Source organism: Tauraco erythrolophus, chromosome 9, assembly GCF_009769465.1.
Source record: "Tauraco erythrolophus isolate bTauEry1 chromosome 9, bTauEry1.pri, whole genome shotgun sequence".
Lineage (NCBI taxonomy): Eukaryota > Metazoa > Chordata > Aves > Musophagiformes > Musophagidae > Tauraco > Tauraco erythrolophus.
Genome location: NC_141473.1, coordinates 33,968,271 through 33,979,992, shown reverse-complemented (window position 1 = coordinate 33,979,992; position 11,722 = coordinate 33,968,271).

The window sequence follows — 11,722 nt, the reverse complement described above, 5'->3', positions numbered from 1 at the left end:
GATCCTGATATTGACCTCAACCCTCCACAAACAAACTGTATATTAATTGGAGGTTGCCTATTTAAAAAACAAACAAACAAAAAACAACCAAAAAAAAAAACACCACAAAAAAACGCACCCCAACAACCACAAAAAACACGACAACAAACTGAACCAAAACCGCAAACCCTTCATTGTCACTTGGAACTAGATGATCTTTGAAGTCTCTTCCAACCCTAAACATTCTCTGATTCTATGTGGCTGGAGAGCTCAGAAATGGGCAAATTAGTGTTTTGCTAACTCAAATCCACAGCATGAGCACAGTGGATGGGGGCTATTGCACAATGTCTGGTACCTGTCCCACCTTCCCCCAGCTAGCTTGGTGGGAGGGGAAGGATCCTAAGGGGGAAGGTCAAGATAGGAGTTTGTGGTTGTGCCTAGAGAGAAGTGCGTAGTCTTACATATGGTAATGACATAATTTAGACATGTCTTCAATGACTGCTGTCATGGCTGTTGGTAACATGTGGGTTGTGTGTAACAAATCTTAATGCCCACAGAAAGTGGGGAAAATTGTTGCAAGTCTCTGACCTCTCCTGATTATATTTTTTTTTCCATGAGACTTGTAGGGAAGTAGCCAAAGCATTCTGTGGAGTAGGTTACAGCATGTGGAAACATGATCTGTAACCTGCCAGTCGTGCACACACATGAGGCACGTAACACTTGTGTGAAAGAGCTGCATTAGGAGAGAGCCCGTACGAATCCTGTCACAGGGACAGGCGTACAAGGGAGGAGCAAGCTCTTGCAGGCAGGGCTAGTTGTAAATATGTGTTTTGCTGAAATAGTGTTGCTGCTTTTATGAGATGAATAATTAATATTAGAAACCTTATTGTTCAGAGTGGCAATTTGCAGACCCTTTGGATGGGGATATGGAGCTGTTGGAAATGTAAACATCTCATCTAGCAATTTCTTCAGCAGCGTGTTGTGCCTTTTATTGTTTGAATCTGCCTGGGAGTGGCTTTAAGATCCAGTAACCCGATCTTTTATCACTCTTGGAGGCTTCCTTTTCTGGTATGCCCTGATGCATTCAACACATGTCGGTATTGTGCGCGACCGGCAACCGGAGCAATTCAGGCTCACTTTCTCCTTCTGCAAGAAACGGCAAATCATCCGCTGGTGAACGCTTCTCAGACCTGTCAGCCGTCTGCAGCTAATCTCTGTGTGGCTCATCAACTCCATTTAAGAGACTGGAAACGCTGTGGATGACCAAGCTAGAAAGCGCTGACGAGATCTTCTCTCAGGAGTAAAGACTAGATAAGAATGAGAGAGGAAAACGGTTTTTCTTTTCTTTAGAGGAATGAGACCGATGTGAGCACACCCAGTTTCTCAGTGAGGAAAACAGAGCAAGGCTATGAGCAATTGGAGGCTGTGCAGGAGGAGCAGAGACTGCCTTTAAACAGCAGTTACTCCGTTACTTGTCTGAGAAACGTCAGCAGATGGACTTTGGTTTCAGTGCTGTGAATATTTGCAGTGGCTTTGCATGTTGGAATACAAGCAGTGATCTCTTTTATTCCCCTTCCCCTGTATATTTACCTGCTGAAAAATGAGTGAGGAAGCAAAGGAGAAAACTGCTAAACCAGCTCACAGGAAAAAGAAAGGAAAAAAGGTAACTCCCTGTATAGACAGTCTGACGTAATTTTATTTTTTTCAGTCATTTTGTGTTCTAGCAATTTGCTTCTGGGTGTGGAGTGGCTTTGGTTTGAAAATTTGTTTAGAATAAGGATGATGGTAGAATCGGGATGGTTTTGTTTATGCTAGATGCTGATGGGTGTGTTCTTTGCTAGAATCAGTTATACCATCTCAACTCCGTTGTTTTGCATTATTGAAATATTCTAGTGTTTAAATATATGTTAGTTATAGAATTCCAATGTGGCTATAGTTTTCCTAGTGCATTCCAAACACAGGATTAACTAGTAAACAGATATCTAAATGAAGCCTTTTTAAAAGGAGAGACTGATAATCAACATGTGCTCTTGTAAATGAATGTTATGGACATTGCTGAGAAAAGCGAGTTTTACAATAAGCTTTCATTTTTACAAAGCTATGTTTTTCACTGTATGCCACTTTGATCATTTATGTATATTTTGGGGACTTGGAAATATTGTGGTTAAACTAAACTATGGAATAAAATTCCAGTTTCAGTGGAACTATTTTACGTTATGGTGTAAGTCTTTTGCTTGAGACTACTTAGAAAATTTGATTATTACCTTCTATGTTACAGTTTTTTGCTTTCCTGATACCCATGTAATTCCCCCTCCCATTTTGAAATGGGTGATTTTCATGTGTTTACAGTTAAGAGCCAGATTGTTAAATCTAGGAAGTTGACTTCTTCAGGTTTTCCTAACTCGTATTTTAAATATTAGCTCAGTATATTAATGCATACTGTACATTTCCTTGAGTACTGTAGAAAAAGACATCCTAAAGGTTTATCAGACTCCCACCCTTTATTTTTCTGAGTGTATGGTTGCCTTCCTATCATATGAAAGTGTATGACAGCCTCACAGTTAATCCATTTCCTTGGTGAAGGATTCAGTAAAGACTGTTGAAAGAGCAAATCAAACCAGATTGGCCTCTCTATTCTCCCAGAATTGCAAAGAGCACCTTTGGAAGGAAGCAAGGAAAAATATAATGGAAATCACTTTTAACGGTAAGTTAGGATACCTTCCTGACATACAAAATGCTTCCTTCGGGTGTGATAGATTGCCTCAGGACTAAAAGACATATCTACAACTAAATTCTGGGATGAGTTTTAAATTTTGACTATGTTAATATTTTTTACTATGTTATACAAATTATTTTTATGTCATTCAACAATCTAGCTGTAGTTTTGTAGCACACACCAAGTTTTATGGCTCAAGCTTGTATAGATCTGTGTCTTCTAGAGGGACCAACCCAAGAGCCAACAAGATAGAGCAGCCCAGGTGATTTCGGATTAAGCAAATTTCGGAGTCTCACCTGTTATTCCAACAATGGCTGATGATAGTCTACCTGTCTCTTCACCTTGTAAAGTTGATATTCTCTGTGGCAGGAGGCCACAGCTGCCCTGTCCGAATCTACCCTCCGTTCACTGGTATGGTGTGTCATTGGTCTCGGAGGCGGGTGGGGAAACTGTCAGACATGTTTACATCTGTGAGCTACTGCCGTGAGCATTGAAGGCCAGTGGCACAAGGCTCAGTTGATGCCTTGCAAGGTAATGGTGAAGCCTACCCTTCTGTGCCTCGAGCCCTTGCTGCGTGGGCTGTAGCTAACATCAGGGCGTGATTGCAAACCATTGCATTTCAATATGGAGTGGCTAGAGCTTTTTTAACCTGCAGAAAGTGTTCTTTCATTGCTCTGTTTGATTTTTTTATTTTTCTTCATGCTGTTGGAATCATTAGGACTGTTGCTGGGATATGCTGCATCAGGCTGAGGTGCATCCCTCATGACTAGTGCACATCAAGGCTGCTTACATGTCAGTGTTAACACAGACTTGGGCCAAAATGTGCTCAATGGAAAGGGAACTACTCTTTTTTTCTTAAACAAGAAGCAACCATTTCTTCTCGTCCTAGCAGAATTTTTCCTACTTCTCACAGTTCATTGAGGGAAGGTTTTAAATTTATTGTTTTGATTCAGAAGATGAATCTCTGAATGGTCAGTGAAGGAGAACTTAGTTAACTCAGGAATGCTCTTCAAGAAGAGTTTGCTAAAAAAGTTGCTTTTGGGTGTAAACTCCTGAGACAAGTGAAAGCTCAACTAGGTCTGGGATTCCAGTGAGTTACACCACCTGTTCCTCCTAAAAGTAGGTATCCTGAAATGGGTATTTCCATGGCTGCCTTCCTGTTCTCTTTAGATAGTTCCTTTCTTGGCAGCTGTGCTTTCTCCATATTTAGCCTTTCCCTCACCTCCTGTATCATTTATCTTCAGAGCTGAGTGATGGCAAGTCTTCCTTCTGCTCTTTGACTGCTGAGGTACTTATGCACATTCCATTCCCTCTTCATCAACTCTTGGTTTTCCTGTTCTTGCACAATTTCTGAAATAAAGATGCAGAAAGAGCAGGAGGAGAGCAATGGAAATCTCACACGGTTTGCTATAGGGAAATCACAGTCAATGGTGTGTGTTCTGAATTTCTGGAGTTGTATGATTCAAGCATACCACAAAAATAATCCTTTACCTGGCAAGCAGTGTCTCACTTTTGAGCACAAGGACATGTAATAACGTGCTTTTAGGATGGATTGGCCAAAGCAGAAGACTTTCTGCAAGTATGTTGAAAATTCCTGTCTAGGTGGAGAAGATTAATATAAGAAACAAACTGGGAGGTGTTGCTTAGATGTATTTTGAAGGATGTACAGTTTAGATGAAAGCAGAACAATACTGTGTTCAGCACTGATATTAAGTGAGGATACAGCTTTCAAAGGATGATGAAGGTACTGCATCAATATTTATTGCTGAGGCTATGCTGAACAGAATTAGCTCTGATGGAATAGGCAGCCTAATTAGTTTCTCTGTTCCATCCTTCAGGGTTTCTCTCTACCAGCAGCCTGTGCCTCTTGCACTTGAGCTTCAGTCGTCCTGCAATTTCCAGCCACACTTTTACAGAGTCAGTGTTTTGAAACTGTCAATTTGAATCTCTAGGCATTATGGAGTGCTTTATCTTGTATGTTTGTGTCATCACTTTTCAGTAAATTCTGGAATCTCAGTTATAGAAGAGCATTGAACTCAGCTGTCACTAGAGATGTAAGATTTGTTTAGATTTTTTAACAAAAGAGAAGTATCCTTTCCTCTTCTGATTCAGACTACCAGAATGAAATCAGCCATGAAAATACTTGTGGTCCTCTGAAGCTTTAAAAGATAATCAGGAGTGCATGAACAAGAAATAAATTACACCAGCTCAAAACTTCTGCAGTAAAAGTTAACTTTACAGTTATTTGCTGGGCACAAGTCACTTCTGAGTAGTGAGAAATTTCACATTAAACTCTAATACCAGAAGCTTTGCTAGAAATGCTTTTCTTGTTGTTTTGAGGAATCTTTCATTCCTCTCTTCCCCTGCGCCCTTCAAGTTCTTCAGACAACCTGCACAATCAGTGTTACTGTTGCATCTTTCAGTATATGTATAACATAAATCACTAATGGAAACTCCTAACAGAAACATGTAAAAAGAGTTTATTCTTAAATGTACACAAGTGAGAGCTCATGCTGAATTCTTAGTGTGATTCTAGAGTAATCTGTTTATTAATCCACCTCACTGCCTTTAGTTGATCACTGTAGTATGATTTCAACACTGTGTGCCATTGCTTTGCGTAAAATATGAATATGCAATGTGGAGAGGAGTGAGCTGCTTGTGCAGCAGATTTGAAAATCAATACTTGGGGTCAGAATGTTTAGGATGGCCAACATTATGATTTTGGACTAATAATTTAACTCAATCCACTTTTCTTGAGCCAGTAGCCTCAGCTCACCACGCTGGGAACACACTTTGCAATTTCTGCCAGGGAGTATTTGTTCTGTTGTAACTCCAAGGTTTGACTCAGCAGCACTAGTGGCCGTCTCCAGAGAGACGGCTCTTCCGTTGCTGCACACAGCTGAAAATCTGGTCAGCAGTGTGTCTTTATTGGGAGGAGAGACTTCAAGGGACCTTTGTGTGTGGGTAGATGCTGAGAGGTCAGAGGTTGTCTCAGGTGTCATGAGCCATTCCTCATTGTCATAAAAATGCAACACTGTGGTTTGGGAGAGGAGTTGTCACTGCCTCTGATGGAGCTGATCTGGTCCTCTATAGGCAAAGCCTGCCTCTGCTGAAATAGCATCACTGATTTCAGCGGAGACAATATTTGGGGGCCTGAGATCTTGGCATTTCGCTCTTATATGATCAAATGATTCATCTGTGTATGTATGATTATAGTGGGATTTCTGGTGGTTGTAACTTGGCACCTGTGAAGACCAACTTTTGTCATGACAAGATGAGAAATAGTATTTTACTTGATTCATGGTGGTAACACGCTTCTTTCAAAGCTGTCTTTTACAGCTAGATTTACTGATTTCAGGGCTTTAAAGAACCATGCTTGAGCTATGTTTGGTTCTCATATGTTATGGTGACTGGGGGAGAATATTCACTGCTGTTTGCTCCCAGCGGAGAAATACTCATTGCTTAATGATAAAGAAAATAGTCATGGTGAACTGCGCTAAATTTTTTTGTAGCTTTTAATTTATTCATAAAATTAACTTATTACTTAGAGTGTAATTGATTCCTAAATTTGCTTTGCTCCTGACAAGCTGAGAAACTAAAATCTGGTTAGGTTTGTGAAATAAAATGTGAAAAAACTCTACAAGGAGACTGTTTCTCTTCTTGTCTTGGGAAACAAGATTTACACTGTTGTTAATTTCAAAATTCTATAGATGAAAAATTGTTCTTATAGTTTTAAACTTGACTGTATGGTGATAGTCTTAAACCTTAGTATGTCAATGTATCCTGTGCTGAAAATTTAATTCAGTGGCATGATAAACACATTTGTTTTGGTCTTGCTTGCCAGTTTCTACCTGTTTGATTTTAGCATCTGTTTTATTGATGTGATAGATTCTTAAACTTGCATTTTCAGCAGATATATAAAAGAAAAAACAAACTACAAAAAGCCTTTGGAGCTTCGGGAAGATACTCTTGATTTGCATGTCCAGATGGTGAAAGTCCAAGAACAGAAGAGTAAAAAAGTTTTCAATAATTTCTATCAGTTCCATTTTCTAAAACTTCAGGCTTTAAAACTGTGTTCCCCTGAATCAAACATATTTACATTTGCTTGCCATCTACAATTTTCTGAATTGCCTCACAAAATTAAAATATATTGATTTCTGTCACCTTGACTGGCATCACTTTTGTACATAGTAATATCATTGTTTTTCTTTTATCAGACTGGAATAAAATAAAGTATATGTAATGGCAAGTTAAGCATCTTATTGTTTTGAAATGAGCCATTCCAAATGTTTGTTTTTCCTGGAAAAAGTACTGTAATTGACACTACCTAGCTTCAGTAGTACTAGTCAAGAGCTTCTGGCCCCTGGATGTATATGATTAAAAAATTGTAAGTAGATGTTATTGTTATTGTCATAGTCTATATTAAATTAAACAGCAAGGTGTGTTAAGTCATTGAATTTTAAAGATAATTCACTCTGTAGGTCAGTGACAGAACTTGTAACCTGAGTGACAATCCTTCCATTTGCTGCTAAATTACCACTCTTACTGAAAAACAATTATTTTTTTAATATGCTTTTTAAACAGGAATCCTGTAGTTTGTAAGAAAACATGAAACTTGAGGGAAGTTCTCAGATCCTGTGACTGAAGTTCATGCTACAATTTTGAGCGTTTTTCAGAAAATTCAGGTCTGAATAGTTCTTGTCCTTCTGAAGGATAGGTCTAGGAAGTAAAAGTATGATTGTGGATAACTGCTTCAGCTGATTGTTTTGGTGGTGGTTTTTTTTGTCTCTTATTCATTCACGGAATTTTAGTTCCCATGTGGGGATTTTGCTCTTGCTTCAATGAACCATGTTCCCAGCTTCTAGATGACCAGGCATTTCCCAATGTTGTTTTCTTTGAGGCCTGTGTTGCTGTTTCCTTCTTCTGTTTCTTTTTCAGCATTTTCTCACTGGGTTTCTGAGCTGTTCTATCCTTTGAATGACCTTGACTGTCACTATGTGTCCTCTGTCAGGAAGTTGATGGTCTTGAGTCTGTGTTTGGGTTGAATCTTCTGTTCTCTCAAGACTTTCCTGGTGTTGAACTGGACACTTTGTAGTGGCTCTCTATCTCTAGAACAGAGTCTGTATATTTTCACTCATCAGCCCAAGGACCGAGGCCTCGCATGGGGTCTCGTTCCTTGGTGGCCGCTCCTGAGTGCACTGTGGCAGAGCATGAGTACAACGGGCAGTGTTCCAGGATGACTTGCATGTGTGTCATTGCTGATGCCTGGTGCCTCCGTTGGAGGATTTCCAGTACCTTCTACTCCATAAGCTGGGCACCTACAGTCCAGGTCAGCTTGTCTCCTTTGCAGTAAATTCTTTTATATACAATCAGGTTACGTTCGGATTCGATTACAGAAAGTGGGTTTGAGCTGTAAGAGACATGGTGGATCAGCTTCAGTTACATACTGCAGTTTTGCAGTCATCAGTGGGACAGGAAATGATATAAAAGTTTCTGTAATAAAGTCTTTATATTAAACCACTGTGTAAACTTCAGCTTGCTCCAACTTCAACTTATTTCGAATCACATGGAGATCTCTTTCAGGTTCCTTAGAACCTGGAGGGTCTTTGTTTAGCATCTGGGGTTTCCTTTTTCCAAACCTTGGGACTGATGCAATTATAGAGTTCAGTAGGTCTTAGTGGTAGCACCTAGGCAGGTCTGGTAGGTGCTTAAATGCTTATCGCATTTGTGCAATCGTGATGTCTTAAACTAAAAATACTTTGATCAATCTGCCAATTACAGATCGAGAAAACTAAATGCATCTGGGCTTCCCCTTTTGACTTCCAAGCAAGAGCCTGTATATCTGCAAAACCCTTACTGGGCATCAGCTTGTTCCTCAGCCTGTTTACCTCACTTACACTTTGCGGAGGTGGTGGTAGAACCTGCAGCTTTCCTTCACCTCTGGCCGGCTCCAGGGCAGGAGTAGGGAATGAGGCTGCAGAGTTTCAGGGCCTAGAGGGAGCCAGCATTTTCCTAGGACGAGACTAGCTCCATCACATTTTTGTTGAAAGTATCAAAGTGTCTTAGTAGGGAAGAGAGATGATTAACGAAGTAGGAAATTGAAGGTTTTAAGACAAAAAATTAGTGGATTTTTTCCTTATGGTTGTGAAGCTCATTATTCATTGCAAACACCGTAGCCAGAGTACCATGCCTAATTGTTGGATCCTTCACTTGCCAAACAGGTTCATGTTCAGGTTTTAAATCTTAATACTATAACAAAAACTTTTTATTAAATTGGTAAGTGCTAGGTACTTATTTCAAGTGAGGAAGCTTTTGGTATCTGATCAAACCAATAATACAATGAATTCTCCTTGATTGCCCTTCTAAACACCTCAGATTTCAAGTTTGGAATTTGAGCAATAGTTAAATACTTTATGAAAGTAAAAGTAATCTCCACATTGTCTTCCAGTTTTTTTTATCCAGCTTCCTAATGGAGGTTCAGGGTGTTGCATTCCACTGACTGCCAGGTGCTGGGTCAGTCTATTGAAAGTATTTGCTGGATAAACTGAAATAGACATGAACTTTGCTGTCCTTCCATATCCAAAACAGCACAGGGCAAACCCTGCCTTTTTCCCTTAGCATTGAAGAAGAGGAATGAACTGGCTGGACAGGGAAAAAAATCTACATGTGGGATATTTTCTTTAGCATTTGATATGTAATATACACCATGTCCTACTACAGCTAAATGAAATGCATAGCTAAGTGTATTTAAGACACTTAATTTAAAGTGTTACCATCACAGACTTGTTTCAGGTTTGTGCTTACAAGAGATTTTTGTTACTGAGAATTTTCCATAGTGCATTAGCAATTTGTGAATGTAAACAAGGATTGATTTGTTTGAATGCTTTTTTTTCAGGAGTCATTATATTATGAAAGGGAATAATATAAAGCAATGTGGTGCTTCATATTGTATACCATTAAGTCTGTTTGATAGTTTTGTTTACAACTGCTGGCCTTCTGTGCCAAGATTACAGTGTTGGTGGATAAGGGAAGAACAACTGACAAACATCTACCTGGACTTTTGCAAAGCATTTGACACTGTCCTGCACGAAATCCTTGTCTCTAAATTGGAGAAACAAGAATTTGACCAATGGACCACTTGGTGGATAAGGAATTGGCTGGATGGTTGCACTCAAAAGAATAGCAGTCAATGGCGCGATGTCCAAGTGGAGACCAGTGATGAGCGGTGTTCCTCAGGGGTCAGTACTGAGGCCAGTGTTATTTAACATCTTTGTTGGTGACATGGACAGTGGGATCGAGTGCACCCTCAGCAAGTTTGTTGACGACACCAAGCTGTGTGGTGTTGTGGACACACTGGAGGGAAGGGATGCCACCCAGAAGGGACCTTGACAGGCTGGAGAGGTGAGCCCATGCAAACCTCATGAAGTTTAACAAGGCCAAGTGCAAGGTCCTGCAAATGAGTCAGGGCAACCCCAAGCACAAATACAGGCCAGGTGGAGAACGGATGGAGAGCAGCCCTGAGGAAAAGGACTTGAGGGTATTGGTTGATCAGAAGCTCAACATGAGCCGGCAACGTGCGCTTGCAGCCCAGAAAGCCAACTGTATCCTGGGCTGCATCCAAAGAAGTGTGGCCAGCAGGTTGAGGGAGGTGATTCTGCCCCTTTACTCTGCTCTCGTGAGACCTCACCTGGAGTACTGCGTTCAGCTCTGGAGCCTCCAACATAAGGAGGACATGGAGGTGTTGGAGCAGGTCCAGAGGAGGGCCATGAAGACGATCTGAGGGCTGGAGCACCTCTCCTATGAAGAGAGGCTGAGAGAGTTGAGGCTGTTCAACCTGGAGAAAAGAAGACTCCAGGATGATCTTATTGCAGCCTTCCAGTACTTAACAGGAGCCTACAAGGAAGATGGATAGGGGCTTTTTACAAGGGTGTGTAGTGATAAGACAAGGGGCAATGACTTTAAACTGAAAGAGTAGATTTAGATTAGATCTGAGGAAGAAATTTTTTACAACGAGGGTGGTGAAACACTGGAACAGGTTGCCCATAGATGTTGTGGATGCCTCATCCATGAAAGTGTTCGGATGTAAGGCCAGGTTGGAAGAGGCGTTGAGCAACCTGATCTAGTGGAAGGTGTCCCTGCCCATGGCAGTGGGGTTGGAACTAGATGATCTTTAAGGTCCCTTCCAACTCAAACCATTCTATGATGCTATGAAAAAAATTTTTTTTGAGTAATAATGTTCATATAACTATTGCATATTGCTGTTGTGTGTGTGGCCTTTTTCTTCTAGTTTGATGTAAGATTATCAATGTCAAAGTGAACAGATCACTGCAAGGTGTGTTCCTCCTCTTCTGTTTTGAATGTGTCATTCATAGAATAATCTGTAGTGAAGAATTTTATCAATTTTGGGTTTTTTGTAATGAAATAATATGAAAAACAAAAGTTAAAAAGAATAGTAAGTTTTACTCTACTACCTGATACTTGTGTAATTTCTCCTAATGGTGATTTTAGGCAGATCCTCTTAGTTAAGGAGTGATTGATGCTTTTATTCAAGGTCACATCACTTATTTGTTAGTCGTTATCTAAACTAGAAAGTAAGAATCTTTTCAAAGAGATCCTGAACACATCTAGGATTCACAGTATTGATAAGACCCTGTTAATCTGCATGATTCTAATATGCTGAGAATTTGTAAATATCTTGGAATCTGTATCAAGGTGTGAATGGGAGAATCTTTGGAAAGAAGGAGGTGGTGGAGGAAGTAGGATTTTTCAGAAGATCTGTCCAGGGTTGTATTTTCTGGGGCAGAAGCAGGGATAGGGCATTCATCCTCTTCTGCTGGTTTCCAGCTTTTTCTTGCTGGATACCTTTGGCTGCGGCTGTGTCTGGGCTTGTTTGTGTATTAAAAGTGCATGGATATACTGGTACCTGAGAATAAATAATGTTTACTAAACCACTCTAAACCAGGAGGTACTGTATGTGGTGAGGATGAAATTTATCCTGATGGAGATGGCCATCTTCAGGCAAAATCT